General features: G+C 36.8%; 1 long non-coding RNA gene across 6 annotated transcripts in view; it reads left to right on the forward strand.

The window, feature by feature from the left end:
- The window catches only part of LOC120609385 (uncharacterized), a 42985-nt gene that overhangs the window by 16709 nt on the left and 5551 nt on the right, over positions 1-20725 (forward strand). For 2 of the 6 annotated variants that reach the window (XR_005654759.1, XR_005654754.1), the window contains exon 1: positions 16606-16893. This is a non-coding gene — a long non-coding RNA (uncharacterized LOC120609385). Of the gene's footprint in view, positions 1-7816; positions 7937-8931; positions 9004-9330; positions 9754-10970; positions 11075-16031; positions 16524-16605; positions 16894-20725 lie in introns of those variants that run through there. The other 4 variants (XR_005654758.1, XR_005654757.1, XR_005654756.1 and 1 more) reach the window with 4 other exon arrangements.

Raw genomic sequence — 20725 nt, forward strand, 5'->3', positions numbered from 1 at the left:
ACTTTCCCATTATTTTTTACCTCAGTGCAACAGGCCCTTGCAAGCCAGGCTAAATGTGGGCCAAAGTGTTTGGATGTCTTAAGTCTATTCTCTCCTGAGCTTCAGAAAACAGCTAAGTTCACATTCAACTTGAACTTGATCACTCTTTCTGTTTCATTGTTTGCCGAGGTTTTTTGTTTTTTTTTGTTTTTTTTGTTTTTTTTGGTAAAGGGAGAGAAACAATTTTGGTTCAGATCAAAGTGTACAAAAGAAATTGGTTTGGAACTCTGCTAATCAGATTCATAGAATTACGGAATGGAGCTCTTATATCAATTTCATTTGTCTTTTGCTAACAATAATAATTAGTATCTACTGCACTTTGTGCCAGGCCCTAGCACTTTCCTTACATTATTCATTTAATTTAATCTTCACGACAACCCTATGAAGTAGATATTATTATTTCCTTTTTGTATATTAGGACAATGATGCTTAAAGATCTTAAGTCAACTTTTCATAAGCACACGGAAGTGGTGTAGTCAGGATTCAAAGCTAAGTTTGTCCGGTACCAATGTCTTGCTTGTATATTTATTTACAAAGCACTTTAGTATAATTTCTACTCTCCAATTCACAGTTGTAACATTAGGAAGGAGACTGTGATTAGTCCTGCCTGGCAGAGGTGGAGACAGAGAGAGTCAAAAATTATGTTCTTTGCCATCCAGTTTCACATAGGAAAGAGTTATTAGGAAAGAATGTGGACCTTATGGTTCCTCGTCCCATGCCCTTTCCATGGCTCTCACTGCCTCCCTAGAGATCTTCTCTTTGAATCCCTCTCTTTATAGTTGAGGAAACTGGGGCCCAGAATATGGCAATGATTTACCAAGGTTACATAGTCGTGAGCAAACTAAGACTAGTGCCCAGATTTTTTTGCCTCCCAAGCTAGTGTCTTTTCTATTACATCTACATGGCAAACAAAAGCTAGTTGTTAAAGAATGTTCAATATGATTTATATTCCAAACCAGAGAAGATATTAACATTGGTCCCCCAGTGCAGAGACCTTTAACTCATTGTTTTCATTTTGTTAAAATATCTTCCATCATTTGAGATACCTAGTCAATCTGTTAATCATCAAATATATACTTAATGGCTTGTATAAATGTGCTGAGCACTGGGAGCCAGACACTAAGTGGGGTCTCTGTCGTCAGTATATGAAAAGTTTTGGGATTAGCAGCTCTCCCTCCCCCAGTGTAGACCTCAAAAGAGCCCAAGTAAATAGAATTTTCTGCCTCAACAGCTGTATTTATTTTGGGCTGTTTCTCCACCTATAACGCCCATTTGCTGTCCTCAGAGCTTCTGAACCTGTTTATTTTCAACCTCCCAGAGGCAGCCAGCTGTTGTATTCCTATGTCATGGCAGAATGAAATCAACAAGTTCTTCTGGAGGGAAGCAAGCCATTTCAAGAGTTTAAAGGCTATAACCCAAAGAGAGTTTACCAAATGCAGCTATTTCCTGAGCAAGACACCAATCCTGCTCTCAAATGTCTTATTCAAGTAGGATATAATTGGAGACAGAACTTGAGCACTAAAAATTACATAATAATGTAAAAAGAGTTAAGGAGCAATAGAAGCTCAGTGTTAAGTGATAGCAAGTAAATGCAACTGAACAGAGTCTCTTGGTCAGTGGGCTGGACTAAGCTCAGAAATTATTTTGTTTTGGTTCCAAGTTTGTTTATGTGTGTGTTTGTTTTTTAGTGAGCCAATATTTAAAAATTGAGGACATTTACCTCTGTATTTCTGACTTTTGAAAAAACAGAAGTTCTATTTATATGGATTTGTTCTCATATGGGGCAACTGTGAGCTAGAGTGGTGGATGTGTTAGATGAAACAAACATCCCCCACCCCAATTTTCCCCAGTCCTCGTCACTCCCTAGTTTCTCCCCAGTGCTGAAGCTAACTGCCAATTGCTTTGTACGCAGAAAATTGAAGTGTTATTTTACTTATACTTGTTAACTTCAATTATGTGCTGGGCCCCATGGACATGTGAGTATTCCATCCCTGTTGGGGTCATCAAGTGCTGTAAGTTCAGAGGAAGATGAGATCCTTGAGGGCTGGAGTGGACGTTAGGACACTTGTTGAGTGGCTGCTATAATGTGATAAGCACTGTGCTAGGCATGTTACATCATTAACTACTCGCAGCAAACTCTACAAGGTACGTATCATCATTCCTGTTTTACAAATAGGAAAAGTGAGGCTCAGAAAGTTTATATGGTCAGTCAGAAGTCATCTAGTTAGTGAATAGCTAGTATTCAGGGCTGCCTGAGCTCATTCTGTCTAGGTGCAGCCTCCTAAGAACCAGAAAGTGATAAAGCTGGGTTTTGAACTCAAACTGTCAAGATAAGTTGCAGGCTAGTAGGTAAACCAGAAGCCAACTTTAATTTGAGTAATGTTTAACAACAGCAACAAAAACTAAAATGACGTTTACTATAACAGTAATAATTGAAATTACTTTTACCAAACTATGTATGTGTTCTAAAAACTTTTAAAATAATTTGTATGCTTGATTCTATTTAATCATTATCTCAGCCTGTGAGGTATGTATCATGGAGAGACAATTCTCTGTAGGTCTCCTACATTTCTGCACATCTTGTGAATGAGGCACTGACTCTCCTATGTTCCAGATGACTTTTTGAAGGATGCTTGTATAACATACAGTCTTGGAAGACAGAGATAGTGTCTCCTGTCAGAGCAAAGGTCAGGCATGTTTATTAACTATTATAAGATTCAGGTTCCTTAAACTCTGGGTTCCTTTTTGGTAACACAACCCTCTTTGCATCTTTCTGTGGGAAATAAGTCTCAGGGAGCCAGCGCAGAAATACTGATCCTCTGGATACCGTTACTGCTATATGTCATAAGATGTCCTTCGTCTCTGACCCAGGAATCTTGTGTCATCTACTGGCATCCATGAAAGTCTGGCAAATTAACCTATTAACTTGCAAGTTGGGTACTGTCTTAGATCCTACATAGTCCTTTGAAAGACTATTATTCCATTTTTATTGATGAAACAGATTTGAGGAGGTTTTTTCAACTGCTAGTATTTATTACATCTAATTATATACTTTAGTCTGTAACCTGTATATTCTGCTTTATTATGGAGATTAAATCCTCATTTTGAAACATATTTCTGGCACTCAAGTCCTAGTTTTATTCTCCTTTCCTGAGATAATCATTCATCTATCTATCCCAATATTTATTCAGCACATACTATCTATCTTGTTCTCATCAGTTCTCCTAGAAAATGAGAACTCGCTTTGAACCCCAACTCCCATAACTCATAGGATTGTAGTAGAAATTTAGTAAAAATAATGGATTTAAAACATCTACCGCAAGTGATTCTCAAACTTTATATTGAATCTGAAATCCTGGGATACTTCACATCAGGCTTTTCACTATCTAGTCCGTTCTTACCTCTTATGTCATTACCTCGTGCTTTACATTCTAGCAACTCTTAACAGTTTCTAATTTTTTTACTTCTACTACTCTGCACTTTGGCCTTCTTTCTTCTCTACCTTGAATAGATAAGCCCTACTCATTCTTTAGTTCGGATGTCTCCTTCCCAATTCAGATGAAGAGATATCCTCCCAAAGTTTGACGAGTTTACCTCTACCTTTTATTAAAATTATATATTTATGTGTCTGTCTCTACTATCAAACTATAAACTCCTTGAAGGCAGATAATTTGTCCTGTTCACTCTTATACATTATATGGAAGGCTTTTATGGGATAGTACAGTATCTGGTTTATAGTAGTCATTCAGCATTGAAATCAATTTTTGTCGAACGATTGAAAGAATGAATAAAATGCCTGACTGAATGAAGCCATTTGTTTGCAGATAACCATCCATATAAAATCCTTTTAATGATAAACTCTTGGTTTTCTTTAAAACATTCTTTCTTCTGACATAAGAACAGAAATGTGAGGAAGGAGGGAAAGGACAAGAAGTTAAGTTTTAGCATGGATAGGGAGATTAAAGATATATACCCTGGCCTCCCCATTTTATTGAGAGGGAAACTGAGGTTCAGAAAGGATAAGTGAGTAATCCAATATCACACAACTTGTTAGTGCAAAGCAAGACTGGCAGTTTTGTCTCTTGGATCTCAGTCCCAACTTCTCTAGACTAATCATGATTCCTCTCTGTCATTAAGTAATGACCCTACTCAAAGCCCAACTAAAATTTTTACCATGTTGGCTTTTATTGACCTCATCTGATATTGATAATGTTGTTACTTCACACTATTTGAACAATTCCTATACCATGTTTTCTTGACATAAATTTACTTTCTCCGATGTATACTCAGGATTGTGTATATCCTTACCCAATAAATTTTTATCGTATTTATCCTTGCTGTTGAATTAGATTTTTGTTTTTATATGTGTGACTCAAATTTGCTTCCTCATCTTGACTGACTAGTTTTGATCTGATAGTTTCTCTAGAGAAATATCTCTTTTACTAGGTATTTAGGGGAGGAAAATGTGGTATATTAAAGAATAAAGTCTCCTTGGTTTTCTAAATTCATCCAAAGCACAATCATCTCCATCTGTGTTTCTTCTCTCACTTTTATAATCAGATGTGGAAAATATTTAACATCTCCTTGAGTTCTCCAGTTTAAATGAGTACACATGATAAATTGCAAGGGGTTGTTTAATTTGCCTTGCAATGGAAAACTTTATCTTTGCCCTGCAGCCTGACTGTAGTTCAATAAAGAAAGGCCTTTTGAATAGATCTTGTGCAATATGGGGTCCTGACTAGGTCTATGAATAATTTATTAAGCACGGATCTTGTTTCTGTTTATGAAATGATATTCTGGAGACCATTAGGGCTAGACTTGTGCAGTAGTCACAAACTCCTTGGGTTCCAGCTAGGAATGTACAGAAAATTATTACTGCTATAACTCCTCGAACATTGTTAAATACAGGGAATCTGTTAACTTCTTGTGTTGCATCCAAAAGTTTCCAATTATCAACAAAAGATGGCATACCAATCCAATTACTCCTGATGGATTCCAGTTAAGGATTCCAAGTAACCATAGTTGTGTGGGCGTATGTGGTCTGAAATAACAGTAATCAGTGAAAATTTCAAGCGTAAATACACAATGGAGATCATTTACATATCACAACCAGACAAACTTATCCCACTGAGCTGAATGTGCTTTCCACAGGAAGCAGGAATTTTTGGGCCACCTCCCAAACCCTGAGTTGTAAACTATTTGAGATACATTTTGTTTCCAGTTTTGCAACAGACTTCTCCAACAGCTTATTTGCTTCATGTGTCAACAAACTTAAAAAAACATGTTGCCTCTTACATAAGATAATCAGAAATGTGAAAAGCTATTGTTAGTGACCTGGTTACCCTCAAAACTTGGACAGAGATATTACAGGCTGTGACATGGAAGCAGGCTTATATCAAAGAGCCTTAGTATATAATATCCCTTTAATTCCTAGATAACTCTTATACTCATTGGAATGAGTTGGTTTGGGATCTTTTCAAAGACTGTTGATGTTTAATGACTCTGTGAACCAAAAGATAGCAACATAAGAAAGGAAAAAGAAGATTTTGCATAGCTTCAGGAAAATATACGCTGCCTGCTTTGGTGGCAAATCATACCCAGAGTTGAGGCCACAGGGAGATTCCTGAAGGTGAAGTCCTGATGCCCAGGTGCTGTGGCCACAGACACCGTTGTCTTTATTCAGATAAAGTGGAAACTACCAAGTCTGTCTGTGAAATTGGTAATAACCCAAGCTTGATATTCCCGAAGTGCAACTCATATTATGTTACTGGTTCCTCATCATTTATAAAATTAAGTGCAAACTCCTCAGCCTCGCTTTCAATGCCCTCCCCCAATAATTATACAATCATATTTTCCATTAATCATCCAGATTCTAATAAAACCAGATTGCTGGGTAGTCTATGAAATAGCTTCTGTCTTTGCTGTTTTGTTGTCTTTTTTTCATATGGTATTACATATACTATTGATAGCAGTACTGTAACCTTTTCAAAAAAAATGCTCACCTTTGGGCTGAAACCAAGAAGAAAGAACTTTACCTGTCTTTCAACACCCCAACTTTTCAAACCATTATTCAATTTGTTAGACATTTATATAGCTACTAACACTATAAATAATGTTCCACAAACATGTTCCTTCATTTTGAGGGGTGGAACTTGGGGACATTATCCTTATTTTGCAGATTTTTAAGAATGTGCATGTATTACATTGGCAGTCAAGTAAAAAAAAAAATAACAACTGGAATTATGCAAAATGCAAACATTAAGAACCAGAAGGCACATAAACATAAACCTTATTGAAGTCCAGTTGCAAGAGAGTTTTATAGAAAGTCTTCTTGAAGGAAGTGAGGCTTGAGACAGGTTTAAGATCTCTTTCCCTTAGAATCATTTTAAGCTAGCTATCACAGGAGAAGAACCAGGTAAAATAATTCACACTAAATGCCGAGTAAATGGCAGCTGATGATGCCATTCCTCCCAGGTATCAAAAATCCAAATGGGTGGATTATGTAGTGAAAACTTTCATGGTTTTACCAATTTTGTTTGTTTGCTTCATTTATCAATTGCTAGGAAAGATACAAGAAAATTTCTCACTATGGTGGTAGATTTGCTGGTCTCTCCTTCAAATCAAGTGCTTCATTTTATGTAATTTTTTCAGATCTATTTTCTAGGTTACTAATTTTCCCTTTATCTGTGTCTAAACCAATGTTTAAACCTTCACATTTTAATTATTAAATATTTTAAGACATTTTATTTGGGCTTTTCTCACTTTGGCTTATCAATGTTGCTACTTTAAATACTTTAAATTTATTTCATATTTAATATCTGCTAATTCTAGCCTCTGTTGTATGTCTAGGGCTGATTCTGCAGTTTATATATTACACGATGATGATGATTTGTTTCTAAATATACTCAGAGACTTTTTAAATTCTGCACTCAAATTCCTCCTTTGAGGCCTGTCTTTAAGCATGTTCACCAAGAAAAGATTGGCTTTTGTCAGGTGTTTTATGGTGCCATCATCCTGAGGCTGCTTAGATGGTATGAGTTCTAGCTCCAAGCTTGTGTGAGGGTAGGTTCGTGGTAAGTTAGGAATTATCAAGTTTTCTTTTATTCTGCTCCATCTAGAGTAGGGCTGCGACTGTCAATTGTTTCTCCCACCCATTCCTTTATGGGTTTTCTTTTTCTACTTCATCTACTGACTTCATTATCTTTCAGGGGCTGCTGAATTTACACAGTGGGAAGTAATACAACTTCCCACATGGCAGTGGTCTCAGGATTTGTCTTTTGCCACTTGATCACAGGCCATTAAACTCAAATCGTTGGGTCCTAGAAACTTGTAAATGACCCTAGCGAAGGGTGGTGTCAGTGCTTGCTTTCTTCTTTGGATTTCTGCTTTGTTGATTTCCTCTTTTTCCCACTAGTTCAGTCATGTATTTAAAAATATGAATTTTATATTTTAGAATCATTTTTAGATGTTCTGTACTGAGAGGCCTTCTCTGGAATCTAGATTGCCTTAATGTCAAAAATAGATGTCCTGTGTTTAGGCAATGACTTGCTATCTCAGATAAGAGGAATCACTGCCCTTATTCACCTTTCCTTCCTCCACAAAATTTATCCATCCTCTCATCATCTCATCTATTCCAACTAATAAATAATAAGTGCTCCCATTAATTTGAATACTTGCTGTGTGCTAGTCACTGGTCTAAGCTCTTTACGTGTTTTATTTCATTTAATTTTTAGAGTAGTCCTGTGATGTAGGTACAGTTTTAATCGTTATCTTGCAGAAAAGGAACCGGCGGTTCAGCAAGGTTAAGCTGTGTGCCCATAGAAGTCTGCATGCTTGTCCACCAAACTATACTTTCTGTCATGACCGACTGATGAGCAAACTGATGTGGCCTTCTGAAGTAAGTGTCTTAAACTCAAATAAGTTTAGGAAACACAGTTACTTAAAATTAAAGGTCTTTCTTTACAGAGCAATTTCAGAGCCTTTAATATATTAAATGTGCACTGAGAGTTTTTAAGGGAATAGATCAAGTGTGTAGCTTTTCCCAAACTCCTTTGACCGCAGAAGTCTTCCCTCCCCCTACCCAGAGAAACATCCTAGAATCTTCAGTGCTGTAGAACACAATTTTGGAAATATTGCTCTAAAATAATGAAATTTATCCCTCTCCTTTGATATACTTAATTATCAAAACTTGGGAAACTCCAAAGAAAGATAAAAAATAGTCTTCAAAGTTTATAGTGATGATGATGATGATGATGATGATGATGATGATGATGATAAAGAAACACCAAATGGAGGTACCCAGCTTGGTCATTCTTCTAATCATGCAACTTATCTTCAAATGACTTTTATACTATTCATAACCAGCCTCAGATGACTTATCACCAAAGGCATTCAAAAGGCTTTGTTACAGTCTACAGGAAGTTATTTACTAGAGGAGATTCCCCAACTTTCTAGCGTATGGACAGCATATTGGCACAAGTACAAATCTCAGAAAGTCATTAAAGGGGCAACCCTCACTGGGAGATAAACATTCAATAATGTTAAATCCTCAAGAAATCTCACCAAAAAAACCCCACAAAAATGTTAACAATGATTATCATTGGGTGATAGGATTATGAATGATTGCTACTTTTTCTTTTAATTTACTGTATTTTTAAATGTTTCTACACTATTAGATATTATTTTTAGAATAAGAAAAGTATTTTTTTTTAAAAAAGGAATCTCTTAGCAACTTAAAAGGGCAAATAAGTTTTAAAAATTGAGGAATCTGAAGCTCAGAAAGGAAGGTGACTTTTCCAAAGTCACGCAGTATGTCAGAGATCAAATTGGAGTTCTTGGCTCCGTAACTGGGGCCCTCTTCAGGATACTATATATTATCTTGTAATCAGGCAGAGTGAGCCACTGCTGAAGCTGTCCCCCTTCATGAAAGGAGTCCTCGAAAGAGGGGAAACATGAGTCTTCTGGGTAAGTGGGTTTCCCCTCACTCTGGACAAACGGGTAGCTATGCCGCCAATTCTATGGCATTCTCTTGCTGTGCTTCAGTGTTTGCTACTGTTTTTCTCACTGTGGGGGTGTCATGAAAGGAGGGGCAAGAGTTCACACTGGGAGTGTGGGAGAATTAGTCTCTTTCAAGGACACCATCCTATACTACATGGAGCATTGTTGCTGCTGTTTTTCTCTAGGCTGTTTTTTTTTTCTCCAGAAGACATAACTTCTGGGAGTGCTCAGAAGAGCACTGGAGAAAAAAATGTCACTTGACTTCCCCTCTAGGGAAGAGTGTCACTTGACTTCTCCTCTAGGGAAGAGTGGCTGGAACCACCTAATGTGAAAGTTTGGGAATCTTTGGCTGCTGAGGTTGGGTGATTGGGAGGTCTGTAGTGATTCTGGAACTCATTTTACAAAATAGACAATGAAGTAATTGATTGATTCACTGTTTTCAATTAAGACTGCATTTTTGTGGTTCTTCTTGTGGTAATAATTGCTCAGAAGGATGATGGTATAACATTGGAGAAAAGATTTTGTGACCTCACCCACCTGTATCTGCCTTCCCGTACAACTTGAACAGTGAAAGTTGGAAAGTGGGGGATGAAATGAGGACTGGGGCAGATATCCTCTCACACAGTGACATAGAATAGGAAGGAGCACTCAGAAAGCCTTGGTGCCAACCCCCTTGTTTTTTATATATGGAAAGTAAATTTTGCAGATGAGGAGATGGTAGGTATTTAAATATGTATTGGGTATCTTGTATGTACTAGATTCTGAGCTAGGCATTGAAGGTACACCAGAAAACAATATAGATGAATCCCTGCCTTCTGCAATCTAGAAATACAAAAGGTAAAATTCAAAAACTAACCCCAAACTGGAATCCAGATCTCTCAGGTCCCAACTGGTGATCCTTCTTACATTTTCCTTTTGATATACTTGAGGCATCTAAGACTTTCTGTATGATTTTTGACAACTCACTAAACATATGTAGGCTTTAGTTTTACTAACATACAAAAAGAAATTTATACATTTACCTGTTTATATATTTATTTACCAGATATTTACTGAGAACCATCAATGTCCCAGGCATAAAGCTCACTGAATTCACAGAATAGGACCTTTTTACTGACAGTAAATTTTCATTTGTCAGTGATTTTCTCTAAACAATTACCAATAGGTAGCTCCAAAGTTGGCTATATTTTCTTTTTGCAATTCAAGTACCTGACTTCCAACTTGAATTTCTTTTTCTTTCCTTCCTTCCTCTCTTTCATTTCTCCCTCCCTCATTTCTTTCATCCCTCTCTTCTTCCTTCTCTTCTTTCTTTCTATCCATCCATCCTCTTTTCATTTAAAGTCCAAACCTTAATGTCAGTAAGTTGACTTACAGTAAAAGATTTCAAAGTCATAAAGCTGAACACTTGGATTGGCACAGTTAGTGTATTCTTGCTTTGTAGCTGCTTCACAGCATTGTAACTTTTATTTATTATTCCTAAATGAGAACTTTTCCTAAGTCTCAAGATTTTATTTAACATAGGGGACATCAATACTGGATTAAATCCACCACCATTTCAGGAAAACCTGTTATTGGCATGAGTTCCAAAGAGGGCACAGGCAAGAGGGAGAAAAAGGAAAAATGCAGATGACATGACTGATTCTTGACAAGTCCAGATAAAAAGGAAGGAAAAAGTACTGGTTCTTATCAGGGCAAATATTGTTATCTCCCAAAGTACATAAGAATTTCCAATATTAACCAACCTGTACCCTTCAAAAGACATTTTCTCATAGCTGAAGAATCACATTCATGCTGGCAGCTGATTTACAAGTGAAAGAATGTGGTTTCTTGGACCACTGCCTCATTTAGAATTGACAAAGTGTAGAAATAAGTGGTGTTCATCTGTTTGTTTTTTCGGTTCGCTTGCATGTAATTTTTTTTCTTCCAATTTTCAGGAGATTAATGGAAAGTAGTTACTTGAAATTAGCAAGAATTTATGGGCATACTGTTAACCACTGCATAGCAGCCCTTTCAGGTCTTACTTCAATAAGCGAACAAGGTAAATCTGTATATTCTTTTTGAAAATCATTGTTTTTTCAGCCCAAAGACTTGCCATCTCATTGACATGTTCCTCCTGGTAAGCTGGGAGCTTTCTTGAGAATTCTGTATCCATTCATTCCTTGTGGGTGTGTGTGCACGTGTGCACGCATGTGTGTGTTTCAGGGGGCACTGGGAACCTTCAGCAGGTACAGATGACGGATCTGTGGTTTAATTGGTGAGAAAGGCAGGTCCTGGCTGAAGAAGCACAAAGCTGGCCCCCTGTCTAGCAAGATCCTTTTGTGGAGGGAAAAGGCAAGTCTTTTAGTCCCATTCTATCCCAGAACAGGAGGATCACAGCTGACAGTAGGCTGAGGAGAACACTGCTCTTCAGAAAATCCCACCCGATGCGCCATGCCACTGCGATTTCACTCTCCTACTTAATGTCTGTATTTCTGTTTCCTCAACCATAAAACGGTGCTTTCATATTCCATATGCAAATGTTTTTGCAGAGTGCTGTGGTATGTGCTTAGTAACTGCTAGTCATAGTTACTATTACCGCTATTTCTCTACTACTACCACCATGACACCACCACTGCTACTATGCCAGTCTTTCTATAATTCCTACTCTGGGTCATCTAAGTATCAACAACTATGATATTATTCTGAACCTCAGAAAACTATGATGTGTTAGCAGTCTGTCTTTAAGTCACAAAAAACTCAACTCAAAGTGGCTTAAAAAAGAAACTGTAGAGTTTCAAGGCTGACGATACAGTGAGCTAAGATAACCTGAAATCTTTCCACTACAAACCAGAAGAAATGCTGGATCTTTTTTTTTTTTTTTAGAAAATCTTAAACTATGAATTCAATTTCTTTAATGGTTTTGGACTATTCACATTGTCTGTTGAGTTTTGGTGTTTGTGGTTTTTGAAGAATTGCTCCATTTCATCTAAGTTGTCAGTATTTGGGGTGTAGAATTGATCACAGTATCCCTTTATCTTTTTACTCTCTGCAGGGTCTATAGTGACATTTTCTCTTCTATTTTTGATATCAGTAATTTGCCTTTTTTCTTTTTCATCAATTGTGCTATATCTTAATTTTGTATTTTATTGATATTTTTGCAGAATAAGATTTGGGTTGTTTTGACTTTCTCTATTTTCCTGTTTGCAATTTTATCAACTTCTGCTTTTATCTTCATGATTTCCTTCCTTCTGCTTGCTTTGGGTCTGTTTTCCTCTTCTTTTTCTAGTTTTTTAAAAGTACTTTGTAAAGCATTTAATGCTGTAAATGTCCTTTAAGCACTGCTTTAAGTTATCACACTTTGATATATTTTCATTTTCATTCAGTTTAAAACATTTTAAAATTTTCCTTGAGACATCTTTGATGTATAAATTTATTTAGAAGGGTGTTGTTTAATTTCCATGAGTTTGGAGACCTCATGTTATCTTTTATTTCTATTTTAATTTCACTACAGTCAGAGAATATACTTTGTATGATTTCAGTTCTTTTAAATGTGTTAAGGTTTGCTTTATGACTGAAGATATGGTCTATCTTGGTGAGTGTGCCACATGCACTTAAAAATAATGTATATTCTGCCATTGGTGAAATGTTCTAAAAATTTCAATGAAATTCAATTTGTTGATGATGTTATTTAGTTCATTTACATCCTTACTGATTTTCTGTTCTATTGATTACTGAGAGGTAAATTGAAGTCCCTAACTTATAATTGTGGATTTTCCTATTCCTATTTTTAGTTCCATCAGTTTTGCTTCATGCATTTTGAATCTCTGTTAAAAGTAAAAACATATTTAGTGTTGTTATGTTTTTTGGTGAAATGATCTTTTTATCATTACGTAATGCCATTCTTCATCCTTAACAAATTATTTCGCTCTGTGATCTACATTGTCTGATATTAATAACAGTCACTCGGCTTTCTTTTGATTAAGGTTTGCATAGAAACTCTTTTTCTATTCTTTACTTCTAACTTACCTATATCATTACGTTTGAAGTAAGTTTCCTAGAGACAGCATACAGCTGGGTCATGTTTTTTTTATCCATTCTGACAATCCCAGTCTTTTAGTTAGTATGTCTCAACTGACGATGATTTTGACACCTCCTTCATAGTTGTGAAAACCAAGAATGTCTCCAAATATTGTCAATTTTCCCTCACTCTCTCAAACTCTCTGTATGACATTTATTTACTTATTTGCTAAATATCTCTCAATAGGCAAAATTGCTCCCATTTGAACCATTGCCCTAGAGATTTCAATATGTATTCTTAAATGTTACAGTCTACCTGACCAGTACACTTCCTGAAGAATGTAACAGTCTTACAACTTGACTTCACTTATCCATGTCCTACCTTTTGTGTTATTGTTGTCATTTATTTTATACTATATTATACTATATTTATCTTATACTATACTATTTTATACTATAGTATATACTATATACTAATTATACTGTATTATGTGTTCTAAACTCCAAAATGTATTATCATCCCTGTTTTAAATACTATTTTATATTTATTCATATGTGTATTCTCTTTTCAGTACTTTTCATTTCCTCCCATTTTTTTGTGTGTGTGTTTCTACTTGGGAAAATTTCCCTTCTGCCTAAAGGATTCCCTTTAGTACATACTTCCATGCTAGTGATAGCAAATTCTCTTTGTTTTTGTTTAATGGAAATGTTTTCACTGGTATATAATTCTAAGTTGGCAGGTTTTTAATTAAATTTATTGGGTTGACACTGGTTAATAAAATTACATAGGTTTCAAGTCTACAGTTCATAATATATCATCTGTATATTGCATTGTGTGTTCACCACCCAAAGTAAAATTTCACCCTTTTAAATATGTCATTATGGTGTTATCTGACTTCCATAGTGTCAGTTTGAGTTCTGCAAAAAGAAATCACTAAGATGGGACTAAAAGAGATTTATTGGGAGTGTGTGTGTTGAGAATGCCTGTGAAAGCTAAAAGTAGAAGAAAAGGTATAGGTAGGGAGAACCTTCAGAGAACCAGGAAGGTCTCATACTTGTTAAAAAAGAGAGAAAGAAAGGATCGAGTTGGAAGAGCCTTAGACTGTAGAACAGTTCTGAAAAATGTTTGGCCAGGCCAACGGAGATCTCCTGGGCTGAAGTTACTTGTTAGAGAAATCCTGCATCTACCTAAATGGCCCGGATCTAGTACATCCATTGTGCTTATTCATTGACTAGAAGCATCCAAGCAAGTGCGATTTGGCATGAAGGTTTCAGTGGATCCAAAAGTGCAGCAGCTGTCAATCAGATATGCTCCCTGCAGCAAGATCTCTTGACAAAAGATATGAGGGGTACACTTTGCTGGCTGCCACATACAGTTGCTTTTGAAAAGTTAGCTGTCAGTCTTATTGTAGCTCTCCTTAAGACAGTGGACATTTTTTCCTCTAGCTGCTTTTAAGAATTTCTCATTGTCTTTGTTTTCTAAACAATTTCTAAACAGTGTCCAGGTATGGTTTTTTTTTTAATTGTTGTTGTTGTTGTTCTTTTTAATCATGTTTGGGGAATGCTGAGCTTCTTGAGTTGATGGGTTTATGTCTTCTATCATTACGGGAAATTTCTCAGTCATATGTTTTTAATATGCTTCTGCTCCATTCTCTCTCCTGACTCTCCTTTTGGGACTCCATTGTATGTATATTATACTATTTGAGTATATCTCATATTTGTACATACTCTTTCTTTCCAGTTTAATTTTTTTCTGTGGTTCAATTCAAAACAGTTACTTTGATCTGCTTTTGAATTCACTAATTCTGTCTTCCATGTCCAGTTTGCTCTTAAACCAACCCAATGATTCTTAAATCTAGAAATTATATTTTTCAGTTTTAAAATATCCATTTATTTTACAGATTCCAGTTCTCTGTTTAAATCCTTTATCGTTTCTTCTGTTTTCTTTAACATATTAGGCATACTTATTGTATTGTGCTTTTATTATAACTGTGTTATCTCAATTCTCTGTGGGTTTGTGTTTATTTTATTTTTTTGGTTATTGATAACCATTGCTGGTTCTTTGGATATATAATGCTTTTTGAATATATGCTAGCATTGTGTATAAAAAACTATTGATATTTCTGATGACATCTTCCACCAGAGAGGGATCCTATTTTTCTTCATGAGGCAGATAGGGTCAGGGGCTAACTACCTCAATTCAATCACAGACTGAGTTGAGGGCTGGATTTATAACTTTAGCAAGAGTCCGTGCACCTCTGCTTTGCCCTTGTCCCAGGCCTAAGAAGGGCTTTTCCCCATGGACTTTTAGTTCATCTATTTCTCCACAGCTCTTTGATGTCTTTAACATGTTCTTTCAATGTATCCATTTGTTTTTAGTTGTTACTACGAGAGCTTTGACTTGCCCTGACCTCCTACATTGTATCCAGGAGCAGAAGTATAATCTGTTATTTAATAATATTGTAACACATAATCTTATACATGCTTCATTTCATACAAATTCAAGTACGGCTGTAGAATGAAGTCTTAGATCAAAGATATGTGTATTCTTAACTTTGGTAGACATTGCCAAAATGCTCTCCTTGGAGACTGTACCAGTTTACACTTCCATCAGCACCATAAACAATACTGTGTGTTAACTTTGGAGGCTAGTGCACACAGGAGTGACATGATAAGAGGTTTGGGATAAGAAAGTTAATTCAGTGATGATTTGATAGATGGATAGGAAAAGGCCAAGGACAAAGTTTACTTACCTCATAGTTTTGTTTTTGTTTCTAACAATCTACCAAGTGAATTCCAACTATATTCATGCTTGAAAACATTCCTCAACTTTTTCTATCAGGCTTCTTTTTCACTCGAAAGTTGGTGGCTCAAAGTCCTTTCATGGGCTCATTATCGATATTAGGAGATTTTTAATGGCTGCAGTGTAGTACATCTGTTTGTCACACCATCTCAGCATCTGAGTCAGGAACAGCCAGTTTTGCGATTCAAGAATCGAAGGGTTCCCCCTTAGGGCTCTAGCAGGGGAGACAATCTGGGGACAGTAAAGAACATGAGATGATGTCTCTGTTAAGAAGAAATCTGTTTCTGCCTCATTCTTGGCCCAAACAGCCATAAGCCCGATAAAACAATATTGCATGTTAGTTTCAGGAATGTAACTCAGCCATTTCAGTGTTTCCTTTCTGGGTCTCTGTGGATTTCTAACCCTCACTTTAACAGTAAGGCTATATTATCCTCATTTTCTCCTGCCATCATTCGTCTGTTTTTCTTTCTCCTGGGTTCAGTGAGTCATTTCCTCAAGTCTTCCCTGGTTTGGCTTCAAAAATTTAGGATAATCAAGAGCTGTCCTCCTCTCCCCTTCAGGCTTGAATTCCTCTCAGAGTTAGAGACCTCTTGCTTCTCAGTGTCTGAGGTGTGTGGGCTCCAGCTAATATCCTTCCTTAAATCTTAGTATGTGTTCTAGAGAGAGCTCCACAGATTATGAGAAATAGGTAAAAAAAAGTTAATGTTTCAAAGAGCCAGTGTGTGTGTGTGTGTGTGTGCATGCGTGTGTGTGTTTGTGTGTGTGAGAGAACAGAGAGAGAGAGAGAGAAAGGGAGAAGAGATGCTGACTAGTGCTTCATCAAGTTGCTGATGTGGATGCATTATTAAAATATTTAAACTACTGGAAGTTTTCTTCAGAATAACATAAAAACATTCAATGCTTTGTGAGAAACAGGACTTAGTTTTCTACTTTTCCTTCTGGGTATTCTTATTCTTTTACTTGGTGTTGTTGTTAAGCATTTGAGTCTTAAAGTGAGATAGATCTGGGTTCAAGTACTGACACTACCACCTTAGAGCTGTATGACCATTGGACCATTGGTAAGTTATTTGACATGCATGTGTTTTTATTTTCTTGTCTGAAAAAATGGAGAGCATAATAGTATTCATCTCATAGGGCAGGTGGAACGATTCGGTGAGGAAAACCATATAGAAAATGCTTTATAAATTGCAGCCATTATTATTATCTTTCCTATGGGAATTTAATTTATGCCTACCATTTGCTCATATGTTTTTTTGGGATATTCACATGATATTTAATAAATAACTACATCTAGATCAGGTGTTGACAAACTATAGCATACTGACCAACTATAGCCTTCACCTGGTTTTTTAAAAATAAAGTTTTATTGGAATATAGCCATATCCATTTGTATGTATATTGTTTATGGCTGCTTTTGCTCTATAGTGGCAGAGTTGAGTAGGTGTGACAGAGATCATATGGCCCTCAATGCCCCAAAATATTTACTATATGGCCCTTATTAGAGAATGTTTGCCAATCTTTGATCAAGGTAGTCGTATTTTAAGTGTTTTTAAATAAATAAATAAATAGTTGTGGACATATTTGTAATTCTGTGCCTCAGTTTCTGTAACTGAAAGGTGCATATATTAGGTAAGATGACTCCTAAATAGAATCTTTCTAGAGTTATTAATCTGTCCTTGTAACTTATAGAGTCTGGGAATTTGCAATTGGTTTGGTCTTTCTGGTGGGCTCTTATATAAGCTGAAAGAAGAAGTAAAAAGCAGAAAACAAACTTTAGTAACTGAGGTGCCAAATGTCATGTCAAATCCTGGGAGGTCATTTATTCCAGGGAGGGCGATGGCAGTTTTGTGAGGCTTTAACGTCTTCCTCTGCAGCCAGATGCAGGAGATCTCGGTAATCACGGGGCTCTTTCCTGGCTGATTTAACAATTTTCCTAATTCTTTGGCTGCTGCTGCTTCTTTTTAAAAAATCATTCTTTCTGTCTCCCTACTGCCCACTCTCCACACCACTTCCTCTCCAGGTTGGCCCCTGCCTTCTAATCTTTCTCCAGTCTGCCTTCTTTTTCCAGTGGTTTCTCAGCCTTCGGTTCTCCACCCTCGCACTCCCCCAGATGTGAGGGAGGTGGGTTGCTGCGTCTCTCCGCCACCCCCAGCCACACCAACTGTACCGCTTCCAGCAGGGCCTCTGGCTCAGGGCCTGGACTCTAAGCAGCAAGGGGACCAGCCATCATAGCAAAGGGAAGCACCACCAACCGGTAATCTGTGTCCTTTGAGGTTTAGGGCTGGGGAGCAGGGAAGGCTGAGAGGTGTTTGGCAGTGTCCAGTGGGTTCCTTGGGAAGAGCCTTAGGCTATGGGTTAGAACTCTGTTTCAGCTCTGCCCCACATGAGTGAAGAGCTCTTGGGCTAGTCCTTTGCCTTGCCTGAGCCTCAGTTTCTCTTTGTTTGGAAATTAAAAAATAATTTCTTGCTTGCTTTTTCTCATAGAGCTTTTATGATAGTCATATGCATACAGAAGAGCTTTCTTTTTGTTCTTTTTAAGATAAACATTTAATTCATATATTTTTTATTTCAAAATTACCTCATGCTTCTGTCATATAAGAACATCTACCATTTAATGGCCAACCAGTGTGAACTGACCACCACTGTGTGTAATCTTGCTGGGATGGAAAATCCAGCTGCTTGTGCCCCAAATACCCAGATTGTTTCTTTACTGCCCCCTGTTGCCAGGAGGTGGACAGTGGCTTCAGCTCAACCCGTGGAAGCTCTCTGCTGCGACTTTGACTTTGGAGAGTGTGAAATTAGATGAGTGAAGGAGTTGGTATTCTTTTGTCCTGGCAGCAACATCCCTACCAGACTGCTTCACTACCGGACCAACCCTGTAATTCCTGCTTTCTAGCCCCTAAAACTCAATTGCTTTCTGCCTATTCCTTAGCCTAGGTCTCCAACTTTTCTGCATTGTTTTCAATACATTCCTCTTTGTTTAAGTGCATTTCTGTCACCTGTAATTGAAAACTCCGAGTGGTACACATGCTCTATGTGCAGAACCATTTAGGGAGCACTTATTACATGCGAGGCCGTGTACTTAGGCTTCACACATACATTATTTAAACTTACTGCATACATTATTTAAATTAATCCTCACACAAACGCTAAGAGGTGGATATTATTATCTTCAAATGACAGATAAGGAACTAAGGCTCTGTAAGGCTGAGTAATCTACCCACATTTGTATAAGGAGCAGGTGACAGAACTGGGTGTTGGAATCAAGGTTTGAACCAAGATGTCTTTGACTCCAAACACTTAAACCCTTATGTCCTATGCAAACAGTATAATAGTGGGCATTTTCTTGTGTAGCCTGTGTTTTAGGTTAGCAATTTATTATAAACATTTCCACATCAATTGTATTCTTGAACAATATGACATATAATGACTGCTTAACAGTTCATCGTATAAATTCACTAGCATTTATCTAACCAAATCCATATTTTTAGACATTATAAGATACACTATAGTGAATATCCTTAAACATTACTTTTTGTGCTTATCTCAAATTTTTTTCTTAAAATAAGTTCTTAGATGTGAAATTTCTAGGTTTAAAGCTCCTGCATAATATTAAAGTTTTTGATGCATATTGACACATTGCCCACCAGAGAAATCTTATTAATATTTGTTCCCATCTGCAATGTGTTTGGTTACCAACGAAAGGGCTTTCTAAATGGAGAAGTGCTAAAAAGGTATAAAGAGCTAACGAATGTATGCCATTCTTATTTAAAGAAAAGGTGAAATGCCTCTCCAAATTATGTCTACTACTGCAAATTAATATAGAAATAAAAATAATTAAGGGTCTAAAATTAGGGTACAACCTGAAAGGAGATTAGTATTCAAAATATAGGCACTGGGCTCCTATACAGATCCTGGAGAAGAGGAAAACTTTCATTTTGAGAGTTTTTTAGGAGCCAAAAGCCAAAAAGGGAAGAAAGAAGATGATGATGTTAATGATGACGATGATGGTGATGATAGAGAGGAGGAGAAAGAGGAGGATGATCTCACAGCATCTGTGGTGGTGATAATAGCTGCTTGGATTTACTTTGTTTCTGAGATTTTGCCTCCACTTTTCTGCAGGAGATAAAGGAAAGTGAGGTTTCTCCCCAGACTTTTAGTAGCCACTGTGGTAAGAAGGCAGCGGGGCCAACCAGACTAACATATTTGAGGCAATAAATAGTGATCGAAGCAGTATGATTTGAGGGGAACAAAACTCTTCCTCTCCATATACCACCCTCTTTATTCCTCAATAAATGCACATTGATTTCTTTTGTAAGGAAGCTTACATTTAGATGAAAACCTGACATCTGAAAATTTTGCTGCCACTATGAAAATCTAGCTATAATCACATCATAAATTTTATTCCAGTCATTTAACAAAACCTAAAAGAATGAGAATAGGAATGAATTATTTTCAAAGGTATAGGGGAGCTAGAAAAGTCAAAATTATCATGGTTAGGAGTAAGAAATACTCCTAGGAAGTTTTAGAGACATTTGAGAAAGAGGTAGGAGCTTGAGGCTTTGGGAAGCCTGGAGTGAGTGAGGTGTAAATAGGGAGAGGTAAGAATGAACTTTGCACTGTGTGATAGAGTAGTACAGGTATATTGTAGCAAATGCCAATAACATGTCAGGGTTTAACTAAGAAGTGAGTGTCTCCCAGCACCTCAAACACTGCATTTTATCGATTCTAAGATCCATGTTGTTTTGCAGTTTAACATCTCTGAAATTGGGGTGGCTCTTATTATCAATTGTGTATCATGGTTTAGAAGGCACCTTTTTTTTCTTTAGTAATACATAAAGAAATGGTGCATATTAAAATCTTCAACTTGTGCATGTGTGTGCATGTGTG

Source organism: Pteropus medius, unplaced genomic scaffold, assembly GCF_902729225.1.
Source record: "Pteropus medius unplaced genomic scaffold, Ma_sr-lr_union100, whole genome shotgun sequence".
Taxonomy (NCBI): Eukaryota; Metazoa; Chordata; class Mammalia; order Chiroptera; family Pteropodidae; genus Pteropus; species Pteropus medius.